A 16,341-nucleotide genomic window follows, 5' to 3' on the forward strand; every position below is an offset into this window, starting at 1 on the left:
TATTTCTTCTTCCCATTTTTGGAGTTTCCTTACTAGATTTATTAAATGATCTGTTTCTTATTGTCTCTTTTCATTTTTCCTTTCTTTCTCCATTTATTTATTTCTCTATTTCTTTTTTGGTGTTTTCTTTCTTTCTCCACTTCTTAATTGCTCTATTTCTCAATTTGTATTTCCATTTTCTCCTTCTTTTTCCATTTCTTGTTTTCTCTACTACTTTTCTCTTTTGTTGCTTCCTTCCTTTCTTCACGATTGATCTATTTCGTCTTTCTTTCTTACATTTCTTTTCTTTCTCCTCCATTTCTTGATTTCTCTATTTCTTCTTTTGTTTTTAGTTTGGCCTTTCTTGTTCCATTTCTTGATTTCTCTATGTCTTCTTTTCATTTTTTTCATTTCCTTTCCAGATTTAATGAATGATCAATTTCTTATTTTCTCTTTTCATTTTCCTTCATTTATTTATTTCTCTATTTCTTTTTGGTGCTTTACTTCCTTCTGCACTTTTCAATTGCTATATTTCTCTTTTTTTTCTCCATTTCGTTTTTTCTCTACTTCTTTTCTTTTTGGTACTTCCTTCCTTTCTTCTTAATCGCTCTATTTCGTTTTTATTTTCTGGTTTTCTTTTCTTTCTCCATTTCTTGAGTACTCTCTTTCTTCCTGTCTTCATTTTTCCTTCCTTTCTCCATTTCTTCAATAGCAAATGAAGAACTGTGGAGAAGAACTAACCAATCACAAATATGCTACCAAATAAAACAAAGAAAATTAAATTGGATACGCCACACGCTGAGAAAGCCAGATGGAGCTACTGAGAAGACTGCAATTGACTGGAATCCACAAGGAGTAAGGAAGAGAGGACGACCTAGAAAAATATGGAAACAATCAATAGAGGAGGAAGTAGAGAGATATGGAAAAAGCTGGAAAGAGGTGAAATGGACGGCTGGCGACAGAGTACGCTGGAGAAACTTTACTGCTGCCCTATGCTCCATCTAGGAACAACAGGATATAAGTCAAGTTTCCATTTCTTAATGTTTCTATTTAGCTTGAAGGACAAATTAGAGGAACTTCAGGCTAATATTGAGCATGGAATATGCTCTAAAAAGAATTTCAGTTGAGTTTAGACGAGTGAATAACAAATATTCTCGCGATACCAAGTTTTATAAGAGCGGAAAGACGATAATTTCAACATCTACTGTTAAGTAGTTTTCATAATTTTTGCTTCCGCCGTTGTAGGCGACATTTTACCGGCTGATCCTGTGGTACCGTAGCCATATTTATTTAGGACCTTTTATTAACTCTGAACTCTGAACCATACCAAAAGTGGAAATGTATATGGATCGTTCAGATTGGGCTGGTAAAGTTTTAACGTGAGGGAACAGATCTTATCAATGACATGATGATGATGATGATGATGATGATGATCATGATGATGATGATGATGATATGGGTTTACTTGCCATACATTTTCATTGTCTGTATAATTTTATTATTGTACTAGCCGTACCCGTGCGCTCCGTTGGACCCGTTAGAAATAAATATAAAGTGATTACATAATTAAAATAGGACATTTGATTCAGGGAACATTCGTCCTTGATAGAAGGATCAAGCGTTTAATATGTTACTTAATTTAAATTGTATTTAAATAATTAAATTGCGATCATTTTGGTCCGGAGACCACTCATTTGGTGCAATAACAATTCCTGTAACACGTTTCTTAATTTTTATTACATGCAACCATAGTTTAATGAAGATTGACATCATTTAGATTTAATGTGTACGTAAACATTATTTTAAGAAATACAGGAAACGAATATTCAGAATAGCCTATAAAGTGTTCTGTGCATAAGAAGCTATTTTAATCTTACCCGTTCTCGATTCACTCAGAAGTTACTGTAATAACATTACTTCATACAAACACAGAAATATTCTCTGTAGGCTATATTTCATAGCTTTCGATTGTTGTTGTCCAAGGTCCCTTATAGACGAAGTCATTTGTTTTTTCATTTCATTACACCGCCTTAGATGGCAGTTATTTTAATTTTAAAACTCATTTATCTCATTAAATATCAGTCCTATGGAAGTTTTTTTAAAGAATAAAACTTATCGGAAATCATTTTTAAAGAAACTTTTGTTATGTAACATTTTTCACAAAAGTCAATAATAAGCGAGATATTTCGTTTTAATTCGGGTCCCCTTACAACCCCCCTTTTAAATAACGTATTTTGAATGCCATATAGCCTAAAATCGAAGTTAAAACGAACTTAATTTATATTCCAATTTTCATCGAAATCCGTTCAGCCATTATCCCGTGAAAAGGTAACAAATATTCAGACAGACAGACAGACAAAAATTTCAAAAAGCAATTTTCGGTTTCAGGATGCTTAATTATACATGTTAACACCAAATTATTCTTGGAAAATCGAAAGTTACCAGAAAAATTTTCGCTACAGATTTATTATTAGTATAGATATAGATAAGCATGTACGGCCTACATATAAAACATCTTAATATTGAACGTCATACTTTAAGAATGTAATTCAATTAAGTCGACATATACGAAGTACAATAATTAATACTGTTACGCACTTTCGAACTCAATAGAGACGTTGCTCGGCGCCAGCTTGTGTCCAGATTCGCGTTGTTTTTTTTTTTTTTCGTCCACCGGTTGGTCCCAGACAATGAAGATGCACGTGGGATGGTTGTAGCGTCCTAACCGAATTCCAGAAGAACCTCAGCCGAGCACCTGCTTCTCGTCTGCCTCCCCATTTTATAATTGGGCTGCTGTGACGTGTCTCGCTAATTCCCCACAGCGCTGTGTATAATAAGAACGAGGAACTCTCCCGTTACCACCTCCCAGCTATTACGATTCGGTTGTGTTAAAAAAATGAAGGAAGATCGATTTTCTCGGAGTTAATCGAGCATTGTAATATTTCCAACCATTTACCTCCGCGTGACTCATTTGAATAATTAAGGCTCCAGCCTCCCCTTGTTAACTGCAGCAGAAGCGTTCCAGTAGATATATTTACAAGCGCTTTGTTTCTTTTTTCAACGTTACTTTCCTTCTAATTTCTTTTCTACTTTCGTTCCTTTTTTTTTACCAGTTTCTTTTCTCTAAATCTTTTTCTTTCCTTTGTTCAATGATTATTCTTTTATTCTGTTCCTTTCTTTCATAGTTTGATTCATATTTATTTTCTCCTTTCTTTCTTATATCTCTCATTTTTTCTTCGTTCTCCCTTTTCTTTCCCCCATTGTTACTTTCTTCTTTTTTACTTGTTTCAGTCTTCCATCCTTTCTTCTTTCTTCCTTCATCCCCTTTTCTTTCCCCTCACTCTTACTTTCTTTTCTACTTGCTTCAGTCTTCCATCCTTTATTCTTTCTTTCTTTCTTTTTCTTTCCTTCTTTCTTTCTTTCTTTCTTTCCCCCCATTGTTACTTCTACTTGCTTCAGTTTTCCATCCTTTCTTCTTTCTTCCTTCATCCCCTTTTCTTTCCTCCATTCTTACTTTCTTCTTTTTTACTTGCTTCAGTCTTCCATAATTTATTCCTTTTTTTCTTTGTTTCCCGCCCAGTATTACTTTCTTCTTTTCTACTTGCTTCAGTTTTCCATCCTTTCTTCTTTCTTCTTTTATCCCCTTTTCTTTCCCCTCACTCTTACTTTCTTTTCTACTTGCTTCAGTCTTCCATCCTTTATTCTTTCTTTCTTCCTTTCTTTCTTTCTCCCATTGTTACTTTCTTCTTTTCTACTTGCTTCAGTTTTCCATCCTTTCTTCTTTCTTCCTTTATCCCCTTTTCTTTCCCCCATTCTTACTTTCTTTTCTACTTGCTTCAGTCTTCCATCCTTTATTCTTTCTTTCTTCCTTTCCCCCATTGTTACATTCTTCTTTTCTACTTCAGTTTTCCATCCTTTCTTCTTTCTTCCTTTATCCCCTTTTCTTTCCCCTCACTCTTACTTTCTTTTCTACTTGCTTTAGTCTTCAATCTTTCTTTCTTTCTTTCTTTCTTTCTTTCCCCATTGTCACTTTCTTCTTTTCTACTTGCTTCAGTTTTCCATCCTTTCTTCTTTCTTCCTTTATCCCCTTTTCTTTCCCCATTCTTACTTTCATTTCTACTTGCTTTAGTCATCAATCCTTTCTTTCTTTCTTTCCCCCATTGTTACTTTCTTCTTTTCTAATTGCTTCAGTTTTCCATCCTTTCTTCTTTCTTCCTTTATCCCCTTTTCTTCCCCCATTCTTATTTTCTTTTGTACTTGCTTCAGACTTCCATCCTTTAATCTTTCTTTGTTTTTTTCTTTCTTTCTTTCTTTCTTCCCATTGCTAATTCCTTCTTTTCTCTTTGTTTCAGTTTCCTTCCTTCTTCCCTCCTGCACTCCCTCCCTTTTTCCCTGCCTGCCACCCTTTCTTTCTTTCTTTCTTTCTTTCCTTCTTTCTTTCTTTTATTTCTTCCTTCCAACCTTTTCGGATCAATTTCTTCTTCCTTTTTTTCATTCCTTCATTATTTCCTCTAACATTTTTCTTTCTTTAACACAGTATCTTACATTTTCCTTCTTTTTATCATCGTGACTTCATTTCAATAATTCTTCCTCTTTCTTTCCTTCGTTGCTTCTTTTTGTTCTTCCTATCCTCTCTCTTACTCTCAGTCTCTGTCTGTCTGTCTGTCTCTCGCTCATTTTAATTTGTCTCATAAGCCATAATCTTGCTTCTGATTGCAGTTCTGGCTGATATGTACAGTATATCATTATCAGGCAATACATCTCACTTGACAATATGTATCAGAGGAAGAACAATTGTTTGTATGCATCTGAAGTCTGACTAGAGCAATATGTAGCTAGTCAGCGATGCATGCAATGGAGGAGAAAAGGAATTGACCACCTTAACCCATTATCTCCTGGCCTAGTTGCCTCATAAGTGGTACCATGTTGGTATCACTTGTGAGGTTCAGATCTGTCTTCGGACAGTTAACTAAACAACAAGCCATGATCAGTAACTTTGTTTCGTTTTCAAGTCTTCAACATCATAAACTTTTGCTTATCTTTTATTTTAATGTTTTGCAGCTGAATCTCTCGTATTATGAATTTTTTTAAATAGAATGTCCACCATCGCCTTGGCCGGAGGTCATTATTATTTCACTTTTCAAAAAAAGGCAGACGCAAAAGTTGTAAGAGCTACCGCGACATAATCTTCTTAATAGTGGTTACAAGATATTAAAAAAAAAAACAATAAAAATATTGGACACTTAAATGAATATTAACCTGACGAAGAACAGGATGTCCTTCGAAAGATGAAGTCCTTTACTGATGAATACTTTGTCCTCCAATTTCATAGAGAAACACTAAGAATTTAATAGAGAAATTGCTTGCATTTATTTTGTGTGGATTATAAAAATTTTTTGACTGAGTAGATCGAAACAGACTTTTATTTGAAATTCTAGTCCAACATTATACATCTAAGAAAATAATACAAATAGTTCATAATTTATAGAAAAATAATTTTATTGTAATTCGATCTGAAACTGAAGTATCAGAATGCAGTTCTACAAATTGCAGGGTTCGACAGGACTGTTTTAATTCTATTAGGCCTATTTATATCAACCCCATTATCGTACAATGGAGACTAGCTATGCATAGAAATATACCAGGTTATTCAAAAGTAAATTACATTTTGACGTCGCCATAACCTTTTTAAAAATTAAGATATAATTACACAAAACAAGAATGCACTTTAACTTACAAATATGTGGGGTTTCTTCTATGTCGTGAACAGCATTTATTAACACATCTGGTGGAATATCTTCAATTTGTTGCGAAATTGCATAATTTATTTCGTCGGTATTCTTAGGATTAGTTAAAAAAAACTCGGTCATATAAATAACACCACAGCCAAAAATTCTGCTGAATTGGAAAAGTGTCTGCTTATTTTGCGATCACCAAACGTGTTACATAACAACCCCTTAACATTCATAATAACACTGAACAAGACTAATTCGATTTTGTAATAGTACATTATGCAACGAGCCTATAATGGTAGTAATTAAGACGCGAGTATGTTTATGAAACGAGCGCAAGCGAGTTTCATAATTTTCATACGAGCATCTTAATTACCATTATAGGCAAGTTTCATACGACTTTTTATGCTCGACCATATTTCTAACTTGAAATTATTCATAAGTATTCATGTTATGGTTATGTAAGTGAGATGTGCGCAGACGCGAAAGTATTAATTTTTTCCGAGGCACGAATGTCATTGACCTTGATATAATCTAGAGAATAACATGAACATTAGTCTTGATATAACCTGGAAATTGATTTAGAATTGAAAAACGAGATGACAAATTGAATTTATTTGAATATTATTTACAATTAACGCTAATTATTATAGTAACAGAAGATAACCTTCTGCGACAGTATTGGATTTCCAGCCTCCGTGATTTTCGCTAGTTGTCTTTCAATTGCATATCCGAGAATAATCGAAAACCTGAACTTTAATGAATAGGTGTACTTTAACGACTTGCATTAAAGGACTGCTACCAGGTGTATAATTACTACATTTCGGCATTGTTGAGCATAAAGTCAAAACCATTTTAAAACACAGTCAATGATAGTGATTTAAAAATTGAATAAGAAGTAAATTTACTTTTGAGAAATTATAAACAAAACTTGTTAACCAAAAGAAATGAGTTTGATAAATGAACAAATTCCATTGTTCGATACATATAAATATGTTACCATTTTGTTTATACGTTAATTTTAAAAAAATGTTATATCTATTACAAAATGTAACTTACTTTTGAATAAACTTATACTTCGGCGTAACTCTCTCGATACCCACTTATAAGCAGACGATCAAGCTAACTAACAATGAAGATTAATTACAACATTCAATACATCAGCTTAGTCTCATGGCAAGACAATCAAAGTGCAGCCGCAGGCGTAATGTGAACTATCGTGATGCGGTATTACGAATGCAGTAGTAGCGCCACGGCTCCGAGCTGCAGGACTCCACTGGGCTTGGTCGAGCAATAACAACACTCATGTTATCCTAGGGGCAAAAAATCCAGTCCACAGCAAGCTAAGTATTGATCAAAAAATTATGGAACGGGTAAATTCTTTTAATTACCTGTGGTAATGAAGATAGATTCAAGTCATCTCCTACGCTTACGTTACATCCCCAATCAGAACTCGTTACGAGTCCACGATAGGGCAGAATTTTCCTTTTGACATGAAAAATCATGAAGCATGAAAGAGTCTTTATATTCAGTCTGCACATTACAGAAGAAACCCATTGAAGTGTGAGGCCCCGTGGTCATCTGCTGAGGTGGAGTGCACCTACCAACAAAGTGCAGTTAGTTAAACGCTATTGTGAACGGCTGTAGGGCTAGGACGCAAAGTCTTTCACTGAAGCGGAAGAGCAGACGCGAAATTGATGCACCTTCCTTCACATGAATTGACCTGGGCTACTTTTATGTATGAGATAGACTTGCACATGTTCCAGAAATCCACAATCGGAATAATTTTTGCATCAAATACACTGATCCGTAACGTCATAGTTGATGGCTTCAAATTCTTTATAATAATAATAATAATAATAATAATAATAATAATAACAATAATAATAATAATAATAATAATAATAATAATAATAATTAACCTCATGCCTCAGACTGAATCGTTATATTTTGCTATGCTATTTCCAAAGAAACTAGATTTGGAAGTAAATCCCGAAAAGACAAAGTAAGTTATATGATTATGTCTCGTGACGAGAATATTGTACGAAATGGAAATATAAAAATTGGAAATTTATTCTTTGAAGAGGTGGAAAAATTCAAATACCTGGGAGCAACAGTAACAAATATAAATGATACTCGGGAGGAAATTAAACACAGAATACATAAGGGAAATACCTATTATTACTCAGTTAGTTGAGAAGCTTTTATCATCCAGTCTGTTGTCAAAAAATCTGAACGTTAGAATTTATAAAACAGTTACATTACCGGTTGTTCTTTATGGTTGTGAACTTGGAATCTCACTTTGAGGGAGGGACATAGGTTAAGGATGTTTGAGAATAAGGCGCTTAGAAAAATATTTGGGGCTAAGAGGGATGAAGTTACAGGAGAATGGAGAAAGTTACACAACACAGAACTGCATGCATTGTATTCTTCACCTGACATAATTAGGAACATTAAATCCAGACGTTTGAGACAGGCCGGGTATATAGCACGTATGGACGAATCCAGAAATGCATATAACTTAGAGTGTTAGTTGGGAGGCCGGAGGGAAAAAGACCTTTGGGGAAGCCGAGACGTAGATGGGAAGATAATATTAAAGTGGATTCGAGGGAGGTGGGATATCATGATAGAGACTGGATTAATCTTGCTCAGGATAGGGATCAATGGCGGGCTTAAGCTTTTGTGAGGGCGGCAATGAACCTCCGGGTTCGTTAAAGAAGATCAATAATGTAATAGACAGTACGTAGAAACGTATAAAACGACTTTTGATTGGCTAATAGTTTTAACCCCCATTTATATACATCGAAGGGGCTCCACTGTATAACATCCTATTCATTAGGGATGCCTTTGTTTACTTCGCTTTATTAAGGAGAAGCCCTGTGTCATGCTAACCAAGTACACAAAAAGGCCCGCAAATGTTTAATGTTAGTTAAAATTTAGTCATGCAACTTCCGATTAGGTTGAGTACCGGGTATTTCTCAGGGATAAAATGCAGTCGGAGCGTAGTGCTGACCACAGCAGCTTATTCTAGTATCGAAGTTATCAAAGCACTGTACCTTCATGCCCCCAACCGCCTTCATGGCGTGTTAAGCGGATACCTTTACTTAAAAAAAAGTCATAGAGCCTAATCTTTAATGAATGATAATATTGAGATGGTAGAGGAGAAGGGGGGGGTGATAACAATGAAAGAGATGATTACTTTTCATGGACGAAGAGTTAATTAAACTTATTTTCGATATATAATATTAAGTAGGCGCCTATATTTCTTCACGTAACATTAAGCTCCATATGACAGGCAGAACTTCTTTTGTTAGGAAGATCCAAACCTACGCCGCTTTTCTCACATTGTTACTGAGCATATTGCGGGCTATTTTCAGGTACAAAAAGAATAGCTAGAATCTAAGTTATGTTCTCGATGTAGCGTGTAATTTAACAAGGGCAATATTTAGCTATAGAATTTCTATTTGGAAATATTCATCCTAACCTCGTAAAGGATAATGTTGGCCTATTGAATTTCTGCTTGAAAGAAAACGGTCGTTATTGTTATTACTGAATAGCAAGCAGAAGACGATAGAAGGCAGTAGGAGAAGAAAGGCAGCTCAAATGTCGCATTCTTAAAGTCCACCCGAATGCATCTTAGAAGAAGCTTTAGAATTCGTTACTGACAATCAAAGCAATCCTCTCCAATAAGAACAAGTGTTCATAAACGTTCCTTCATAGAAAAAAAGGATGACACCCATCTACTAATAACAACGATAAACTAACAAATGGATCCTATTGTAATAGAGTAGTCTAATAGCTTGGGATATAAGATTTCCTGTTGGAGTATCGCAGCAAGTTGGGTACAGGCCTCAACTGTACTTGGCAGAAAATATTTAAAGTTGGGGAAGTGCCACAGATTCAATAGACTATATCAATGCGGAATTCGGTTGTAAAATATATCATAGTGACGGACACTGCGTCCTATACTGAAGCGGCGTACATATTTCATGCACGCGGAACATAAATCACGTACTATGTATATAAGTAGCTTTAATAATTAAAAGAAAGAACATGCAGACACGTTTTTACTTCAAAAATATCAACTAAGCATAAAAAATGTCAACATACTTAAAAAGAACACAAGTGTTTCTCTAAAAATACATTAAAAAAAGAACAAATATTTTTGTAGAAGGGACATCTCTTATAATATATGAACACATTGATCGTATACATCTCTCTTTGTCTGTTTATCCTCAAACTAATCTACTATCGTGCTCTCTGTCCCGTTAATTCTTCCATTGTTACAGAACAGATAGATAAATTACCTTTCTTCTTCTACTGATGGTATCGATTTTCGCACATGTACTTACGAAGTGAATTTTTCAGAGAACGAGATCAGTGAATGTAAAATTTAGAAACAAGCGAGCTAGTTATTCTGTCATTTAAATTGAATGTGATTGACTTCGGAAGAAAATGTATTGGCATTTTTAAACTAATTTCTATATTTAGACTACTGTTACCTAATTATGAAAACTATATTTCCTTATTGCTTTTTTTTTTACATTTGCGCATATAAGACGCCCACATTTTTGCATTAATAAAGAGAAAAAGAAGGGAGTCTAATATGCGGGTAATCACAAGTCAAATGGATGAACATCCAGTTCCACTGAATGGAAATTTATCTCCGCCCACGCCTGGAATCGAACCAGGTATCGTTGGTTTGGAAAGTGCATACTCTATTCGGAGAGTTACAGCAGCTTATGCATTTCTTTTAATCAAAGTAAATATGACACATAGACCTTGCACATTAACATTCCATCTGAGCAAATGTATTGGTGATCAAAGAACTGAAGGATTCAGAAATAAAGTAAACTCACTCAATGGCAAGATAAAAAGTCTGAAAATGTCGAGGAAATTCTACACATAGTCTACTTCAAACGAATAGAATGAAAATATCAGAATAAAATTTCTAGAGTTACTGTTGATTGAATAAATTATTTTCAGTCTCTTAATATAAAAAGAATGCTCAATCCTTCAGGCTGTGTGGAATGTATTTCCTCACGGGGATCTATAAGATGTTTACTGTTCTGTGACGCAACAGATGGTTCCTCTAGTCTCCCACAATGAGACCTCCCATTTCCGCCTTTCTTCAAAATATTCCATTCACTTAGGGATGTCGGTTCTCTTTAATGAAAGGGCTGTTTCCTATTCTATCCTCTCAGTCAGGTCGTGGAAATTCTAAAAACACGTCCTTCATTGGAATTCTAAATTAAAACTGATGTATAAAGACCTTGACGTACAGAAGTAGACTCAATTAGCAGAGATTTGAATTGTTACAGTTCCAGTAAGCTTATTTAAGTTATTACCGCAATCAAAGTTACTTATAGACAGAAATAGAGCTCCTGAATCACTACACAAAATTTTCAGCTCTATTTCTGAATCGCGATGTCTCATTATAAATATATCAGTTTACATTAATAATGCTAAATGTCACACCAAATGTTTTACAGCTACAATTTGAATCATTAATTAATTCATTCATAGTTCTCTACCCAAAGACAGGTCTTTCACTGCAAACCCAGAATTATCCAGTCTTTTTTTTTTTTTTTCCGCCTTCCTCTTAGTCTTCGTATACGATCCATATGTTGACGGCTAAGAAGTTATACTTCGTATCTACAAGAATGGTCATTTCCTTTAACCACATTATTATTTAAAGTAACTATTATTATGTTCACAAAATTGGAAAGTTAACTAATATTCTGTCTTCGAGTAGAAGATCTTGCAAAGCAGAAGCATAAACACTTTGTCTATTTTTAAACCAATTTCTTTATTTTCATGTAAATTTACAGATACGAGGTATCACTTCTTAACCATCGATATCTTAATGTTGTCTATCATTCGATATATTTTTCTGCCACGAACTCTTCTCTCGTTCACCATTCCTTCCAGTGCATCCTTAAGTAGACAGTTTCTTCACGTCAGTGACCAATCAATTCTTCTTTCTCTTCCTGATCAATTTTAGCATTTTTTCACCTACTCTTTCCAACACAGCTTCATTTCTTATTCTGTCTGTCCATTTCACACACTACATTATACTTCATATTATCCACATTTCAAATGTTTCTAGTAATTTCTCTTCACTTCGTCGCAATGTCCATGTTTCTGCCCCATACAATGTCACACTCCACACAAAGTACTTCATTAGTCTCTTTCTTAGCTACCTATTAGTTCTTTTTCCAGAGGTCTGCAGAAAATGCTTCACTTTCAATTAAAAGTTTTCTTTGTCATTACTATCCTCCTATTAGTATGCATTCTCTAAATAGGTATTTTTTATCTTCAGTTATTTACAGTCGCTTTATCTCCTAGGTAATATCGCGATTTTCTGTATTTTTATTATTTGGAATGTCTGCTGATGTTCTGTGTCTATTATCCTGTGGCAAATGTGGTGCAACCCGGTATTCATCTTTATTTAACGGAAAATTAGGGAAACCACGGAAAGAATCTCGACCAGATTAGTCGGGACCGGGGATCGAAACCAGAACCTTCCAAATACGAGTCTGGTGCATTACCACTGAGCTCGGTAGACAAGCAGTACCTATTGTGTTGATGCGAAATACAGAATGGTTTGTATATATCAGGGTTGCAGAACTGGAGAAGAAAGGGGTGGAAGTATGGGGAAAGAGTTCGTTCCCCCATCCACAAGGCCGGAGCCTTCAATGACGTTTTTGTGTTACGTTTGGCAAACATACTGTTCTCTCTTATCTTCTTCCCCTACCCTACAATGGCGCGAGGGTTGAGTTACGTGTTTCGGCTTATGACGTGTGCTTCAATTGTAGCACAGTTTTGCATCCTTGGCATGTATATTATCCAAATGATTCACGTAGCCATATGGTGGTGTTGGAATCGTCTATGGTCTATCCAAATCGTCTATACATACAAACATACATACATACATACATACATACATACATACATACATACATACATACATACATACATACATACATACATATATACATACATACAGTATAGGCCTATATAAAATTGGTCTATCCAAATGATTCAAGTGGTGATGGTGAAACGTCTATACTTAAATAATATGTCTAAAGATTAGCCTGATTATTCAGGTGGTAGTGCTGGGATAATATATTATATAGTCGCGACGCTGTTATTCCCGGCGAGGCGCCTCCTCTTTGCTTACGCCTTAGGAAGTGAAGGCTCTATAAAGTCTACGTAGGTAGGTACAATCATACTTGCGTCGTAATTACTACCATTATAGGCTCGTTGCATAATGTACTATAAACTTTTGTCAAATACATAAAGAGTAAAATCCTCTTTCTGTAACTACATTAAAAATTATTCACAAATGAATCACATTATCTTATATTATTATGTTCACATTATAATTAATCATTTTCTGCTGCACGAATTTCATTTGAGCAACTCAAAATGTAACCAATTGAATCGTGAGGAATTGATTCAGATTATATCCATTTTGGCTTCTTCCCCACTATTATCAAAAGAAAGACAAATAGGAAAATAGACAGGTAGGTAAATATATAAATAAGTAAACAGATAGATTATATATATATACACAGACAGACAGACAGACAGACAGACAGACAGACAGACAGATAGATAGATAGATAGATAGATAGATAGATAGATAGATAGATAGATAGATAGATAGATAGATAGATAGATAGATATATAGATAGATAAATACTAAAAAACTTAAAATTGTTTAACGACACGTTAAAAGTGTTAAAATTTTTAAAAAAGGTTATGTACCTTAGACAGATGGCCCGTTTCGACGCCGGTTCTGCGTCATCTTCAGTGTCATACGATCTAGTTTTAACACTTTTAACGTGTCGTTAAACAATTTTAAGTTTTTTAAACAAAGTGCTAACGTGAACCAGAATCAATAAATAATTTCTATCCTAATTTTGTTGTAAATTTTCTGTTCAGAGTTACAATAACAGTATTTCTTTCCGAGCCAAAAACTTAGTATCGCGTTAAAATTGGTCCAGTTTGTTTGTGAAGATAAAAGAGAGGTAATACAGTAAGATTAACGTTTTATTGCTTGCTTGGTAGGTGAAGAGTTTTTTCATACCTGGGGGTTCGAAACCAAGAACGATAGCTCTTCAAGGTAATACAATTAACAGCCTATTTAACATGGGTTTCACTGCAGGTATATCATGTGCTATAGATTTACGGTACTTAAAAGGCATTCTTGTTTTGGAACGGGATGACTTCAGAAAAAAATATATAGGCCTATCGTTCATTTCTGGCTCGAGATCCCTCTGCATACAAAGTAAGACAGCAGAAATCTCATATTATAATCATAAAATATATAAAATCGATTACTAAGCTTACTAATGTTGCAAAGATTCTAAAGATTTCTATGTCGTTGATAGTGCAGTATAAGACGAAATTAGGTACCCGATGTTAAAGGCATAGACACAATCAAAGTTCTCGAGGATAACCCATCTCGTTTTTAGATCTAATCAAGCAATCATCTGCGTGAGCTGAGACGAAAGACTATTTGTATTCATTTTCATAACGAAATATTTGATGAAATTCATACATATACTTAAATATAGGCTACAAAGGAGTTATCCTTCGAAACGACAATCCCTTGTTAATAGGCTACAGAAACAAGAAACATTTTCAACTGAGAAAAATGCTTCAACTTCCGTATTTTCTCATAGACAAGCCAAGTTTTCAAGAGAAATGGATAGTATCAATAATAAAATAACTTTCAGTAAATTCAGCAGTTCACTGAGTAATGAAAGAAAGGTAGCTACATCACATCAGTGAAAAATACGCAGTCAGAACTTATTCTTTTACAAATATCAATAGGTCTAAACAATAGAAATAAGAGAGTTATAATTGGGCTAGGATTTTGATGAAATTGCATCTTTTTTCTAGTAAGCCAGAAACATAGCTGCTTTAGTATTTATATATTATGTGATAAACTGAGTGTTTTAAGACATACTGTATTTGTTACGGCATTTGTTTTGCATTCTTTGTCTGTTTGAACTCATAAGAGCATCTTTTGTTTTAATGGATCGTTTTTTTAGGCATTTTCATTTAATTTTGGCCACAAATCCCCATTATTAATGTGAAATAATGTTTATTTCCTTCGATATTTTCTTTACATATTTTGTCCATTAATACCCATTATTTTGTATGATATTTAAATGGTTTTTGTACACAAATATTGCCATTTTAACGTAGTACACCCCATGTAATGGATCAGGTCAACCACCCCTTCAATATAGACTCCTCTATATCTCCTAAGTATGGATAAGAGTGGCCTTGTGGTGGACTACATGGAAACTAAAAGTAAAGTAAAACCATGGCGCTACAGCTCATGAAGGGCCAAGACAGACCAGCTGACTGCTGACTTCACGTCCACATGCCGAAGCAGAGGTGAACGATCATACATGGAAATTATATCAGGTAAAATAATTAAAGTGTACTCTCAGAAAAAATTATGTAAAATTTAATTTAATTACTAGTCTAAATATCAAGTAGTACTAAACTTCTTTTCCCATTAATCCAATTATGTAAGATAAATTTTTAGGGCATTTTTAAGGGCATGTTTGAAAGATTTTAGGTCATAAATGCATTATTTTTAGGACTTTTTTCATGATTTATAGGCCATCAAAATCCTAGCCCTAGTTATAACATATAATAATCTACCACCACCACCACCACCACCACCACCACCACCACCACCAATAATAATAATAATAATAATAATAATAATAATAATAATAATCTGAACAACTTAGTTCGAATTTTTCAGTCAGATTTAACAGTTAAGTGGTTAGGCCCAAATAAAAAAAGTGAAATATGCATTATACGTTGCTTGGTTTATAGTGCTTACGTGAAATGTGTCCAAATGTTAACCATGATATTTGACACTTTGGATCCTTGTTTTTAGAGATAATTACAGTATTAAAAATCGCTTATTGACAACTTCTATTAAAAACGTAATGTAATGCGCAAAGCTACAAAAAGTTAAGCTGCGTATTCTGTTTGATAACGTCTGTGTCAACGTCTTCGAATTGCTGTTAGTTTTTTCTCTATTCAATTCAACCATCGCCACTATCTCTCACTATGATTCCATATTTAGCTCTTCAGCGGTCTCCCTTTTTATTTTCTCTTGGGTGAAACCAATCCACTACTTTCTATGGTACTCTATATTCCGAACATATCCATTTCACTGAATTGGGCGTCGTACATATTGGATTTGATTGTGAACATTAATTGACGTCATAATATTTAATTTACGATGTAAGTAATGCCTCTAATACTTTATTAATTCAATGAGTACCGAGACCAATAAAATGAATGAATATTATAGCGTACCTTCAAGGAATTTGCCCTCGATTTGTTTCGTCCTTACTCCTGCGATAGGCCTAATCTTAAATCAAAAGACGTTCACAAGTATTCGGATAGGATGGCATGGAGCGAAGACAATCGCTGTAAAATTGGAATGACTTAATAAGGAAAAAACAATAAACCACATCGTTTCCCTATACTTAGTCCATCCTTGCTTGGGGTGTGGCATTTTTCAACAAGTTTTTTTTTACTTTGTTACTTAACGACGCTGCATCAACTACTGAGTAATTTAGAG

Source organism: Periplaneta americana, chromosome 16 (assembly GCF_040183065.1).
Source record: "Periplaneta americana isolate PAMFEO1 chromosome 16, P.americana_PAMFEO1_priV1, whole genome shotgun sequence".
Lineage (NCBI taxonomy): Eukaryota > Metazoa > Arthropoda > Insecta > Blattodea > Blattidae > Periplaneta > Periplaneta americana.